Here is a 4,499-nt window from a genome sequence, read left to right on the forward strand (position 1 = left end):
CTCGGGTTCACCAGCCCATATGGAGAGGTAATCTTCTACACAACTGCTATTTACATGCCGGTCATCCTTTTTGAAGTCGCTCATTTCAACTGTTTCCATAATACAGAGCCGACTGTGGCTATACGTGCAGTAACTGTGTCTTATTTATGAATCTCATTCAGCAGCTGTGGCAACAGTGTTTCCTAAGGATTGTAACACATTGTTACATTTGAACTTTTTATCAGCCATTTCAGTGAGTTCTATTGATACAGCAATCATCGTAACAGCTTATACAATTCATGTGTTTTTATATGTATACTTGTGGTAAATCAGTAAGATACGATTAATATTACCTATGAATTTGTTTCAATCAAGTGGTATTTTTATTGAATCATTGTGAATATTAAATATATATTTTATAAATTCATTTGACTCTTTGGTTGTAATAGTACCTGGGAATGTGCGCCTCTATTAATTTCTCTCTCTGGTTATGTTGGTAGGAGTATCACACAACTCCTTATAGTGGCGAACGTGCTTTTTATACCATTAATTCCAGGTTCGTGTTATTAAGATTGATTCATTGAATAATTGTTAGACACAGGCGCAGCAAAAGATTTCTTCTCTTTTTGGGCCTGGACTTAGGCCTGTGTCTGGCCTCCCTCAAGGTTCAAATATCTACCTTGTCGGTGTGGTTTCAGAGAAAGATTGCGACCTTACCTGATGTGCATACCTTTACTCAGGGTGTGTTGTGTATCCAACCTCCCTATGTCCCGCCTGTGTCTCCTTGGGACTTGGTGGTTTTGGAGGTGTTACAAGAGTCTCCGTTTGAACCTCTTGGTTCAGCTGATCTTAAGTGGCTTTCCCTTAAGGTGGTGTTTCTGCTGGCTATTGCCTCAGTGTCGGATTTGGGTGCCTTATAGTTCCCCATATCTGATATTTCACCGTGACTGGGCGGTTCTTAGGACTCGTCCTGATTATTTGCCTAAGGTGGTTTCTTCGTTCCACCTTAATCAGGAGATTGTGGTCCCGGACCTTGTCTCTCCTGATCTGTCTCCCAAAGAGCGGTCTTTGGATGTGGTACGGGCTCTCCGTATCTATGTGAAGAGAACTGCTTCTATTAGGAAATTAGGAAATCTGATTTCTCTCTTTATTCTGTTTGGTTTTCACAAACGGGGCTGGCCTGATCACAAGCAGACTTTGGCCAGATGGATTAGAATGGTGATTGCACATGCTTATGTGAGGGCTGGTCTGTCGGCTCCTGCTCACATTACGGCCCATTCTCCTCGGTCAGTTGGACCTTCCTGGGCGGCCCGCCGTGGTGCGACCCTTGAACAATTGTGCAAGGCGGCTACGTGGTCTTCAGTTCATAAGGTTCTATGCCTTCGATACTGCCGCTTCCCAGGATGCTTCCTTTGGACGCCGGGTTCTTGTGCCCGCTACAGTGCATCCCCTCCCATAAGGAACTGCTTTAGGACATCCCCAATGTCTATCCTTGTGGAGCCCAGTGTACCCCGCAGCAGAAAACGAGTTTTATGGTAAGAACTTACCTTTGTTAAAACTCTTTCTGCGAGGTACACTGGGCTCCACAAGACGCCCACCCTGACACTTTCTCCCGTCGGGAGAGGGTGGTGCTTGTGACAACTTGCAGTTGTCGTCTCTTTTACTTGCTACTGCATTGGGCTGGTTAACAAAACTGAGCTCCTGTGCACGGAGGCGGGGTGACATAGGAGGAGGCGCTATGCATCTTGGGAAGAAGGTCAAAGCCTTTGAGCCTGTTGGTGCTTCGGATCAAGATCCTACTCTACACCCCAATGTCTATCCTTGTGGAGCCCAGTGTACCTCGCAGAAAGAGTTTTAACAAAGGTAAGTTCTTACCATAAAACTCGTTTTTGCCCTGGGTGCCACAAGGTCTAGAACCGGCCCTGGTTATCTGGTTATACCCTAAGTCTTACTACTTTGGCCTTGGTTATTGGTGTTTCTAACCATGAAAGGTATCGATTTAAGAGCTGTAACTCTATGACCGAATAGCACAAAAAATGGGACAGGTGGTGCCAATCCAGACAAGGTAAAAATGCTGACATGTGTCTGGACCTCTACTGTAGAGCTTATGCTTTAAGCAGATTCATGCTCACTTTTACCCCCTGCATTTATTTGCGAATGTTTACCCATGCACTTTTATTTAGTTTTATTCTTTGTGATTACTGTTTATTTAAGTATATTGTTTATATCTGTTTGCTTTTATTACTTGTGTATACATATAAATATATATATATATATATATATATATATATTTGTGTCAATATTTCTGTTTTTATTGCTGATTTATTTCTATGCCTGGCATACTGTGTGTGTTGTTTTGATTTGTGTCTGTTTGATGTTCTTTTAAAAAAAAATTATCTTTCATTCCACTAGGGGACACTGGAGCTTACGCTGGGTATTGCGGGGTTAGCTAGTGGGAACTGGCACATCCAATTTAAGAATTTGAAAATCTCCTCCGCCTCTACTCCCCATTATTCCCCAGTTTAGAAAATGTGCCTAGTGGGAGCTGGTCACAACGGAGCTTGCTCCAATAGTGTTTTAGGTATTTTATTTTTTTTATTAATTTTCTTTTTCGTACTCCTCAGTGAAGAGATGTTGCCAGGGTTACCAGGGCTCTCTAAAGCCACTGCTATACCCTTCCTGCGGCTTGTGGCGTCTATCATAAAAGGGCGCCAACAGCCGGCACAGCAAGACGCCATCTGTAAGTAAGCTCCAGCTCAGTACAGTGGCCTGTCCCGGCAGTCAGTACAGTGGCAGGTCGAAGTGAATCGCACACACTTTCCAATCTCAGGTGGGTGCACGGTCAAACAATCATGTATAGAAAATGTGGAGCCTCCACATAAACCAACACACCAAAAAATAGCAGCAAATTCAGTTCATTGTAATCCATAAAGAATCTTTCAAAAGTGCAATGTGCAAGCATAGCCATAGGCAATAAGTGAATATTGATACTTAGCAGTTCAGCATATCAGCATATCAGAACGAGTGGCAGCTCCTACAGCTGTTTCGGTGCCGTAGCACCTTCATCATGGGAAAATATACTGATGGCTTTTCCCATGATGAAGGTGCTACGGCACCGAAACAGCTGTAAGAGCTGCCACTCGTTCTGATACGCTGATATGCTGAACTGCTAAATATCAATATTCACTTAAAGCCTATGGCTATGCTTGCACATTGCACTTTTGAAAGATTCTTTATGGATTAAAATTAACTGAATTTGCTGCTATTTTTTGGTGTGCTGGTTTATGTGGAGGCTCCACATTATATAGTTTAGGCTGCAACGTGGAGCTTACTAGATGGCGCTCTTTTGTTTCAGCCTAAGCAATGACTATGCAACAAACACAAGAGAAGTTAACAAAGTCAGATTATAGCAGTTCTTTCAATTTTGTACCTTTCCTTACACAGCCTGAGCTCATAACACATCAGGATAATAGAGACTTTCACTGCATGACAGTGCAATGCGAGTCTTCTGCTGAGAGATACTGCTAAGGACCCATACTGCGTCTGCAGCTGCGGTTAACTTTTCGTCTCCTACCAACAGAGTTGCCCCATCAAGGTCTTGAGTACGCTGGGGTATTGGGTTAGTTGGTGGAGGCAGGGAATTAAGGGTGGCTAATCCCCCTCTGCTTCCTTATCATTATCTGGTCTCTAAGCCTGCTATTATATATTGTTTTTCTCAAGTGTCTGTTTTCTGTGTGGGTGTATTAAACATGATTGGCAGGTCAAACACAAAAGCTTCTCAGAAGCTATTTTCATATTTACAATGTAAGGCAAAGTTTATTTTGACCGATTCCCACGGTAGTTCCAGTAAAACGGAGGCAGCCTGGACCAAGAATTTAACAAACACAATGGAGGGTATTGTGACTATGACTGTTGTTGTTTCTGCTAACAGACCCACCCAGGAACCCTCTCCATCTTCTTCCCAAAGACTGAAGCATCCTCTTCCGGCGGTCCTTCAGTCTGATGACTCAGATAATGAACAATTACAAGAAAAAGTGGAGGAGGGTGAATGGGAGGAACTCCTGGTAGAAACAGCTCAGGATACAGACAACAGTAGTTGGGGTGTAGAAAGTCTTATCCTAGCGGTTAAATGGGTTATCAAGTTTCCATTACATCCAGGCCAAGGAGTTTCATTTGTTTGAAGAACAAGAGGTTACCCCGGTGTTCTATCCATTTTCTCAGCAGCTTTATGTACGCCTGACTACTGCTTGGAAACATCCAGACAAACGGTTCCAAATGCCAAAGAAATTCCTTTCTCACTAGCCATTCCAGACTACCATGACTAGTAAGTGGGAAACTCCCCCTCCGGTGGATGCTTCTGTATCACGGTTATCCAAGAAGACTACACTCCTGGTACCAGGGGCTATGTCCCTCAAGGATGCTTTGGAACGTAGGATTGAGTCTACTTTAAAGTCCATATACATGGTGGCTGGAGCCCAGCTTAGGCCTACTTTGGTAAGTGCATGAATCAACTCCGCCAT

Source organism: Pseudophryne corroboree, chromosome 5 (assembly GCF_028390025.1).
Source record: "Pseudophryne corroboree isolate aPseCor3 chromosome 5, aPseCor3.hap2, whole genome shotgun sequence".
Taxonomy (NCBI): Eukaryota; Metazoa; Chordata; class Amphibia; order Anura; family Myobatrachidae; genus Pseudophryne; species Pseudophryne corroboree.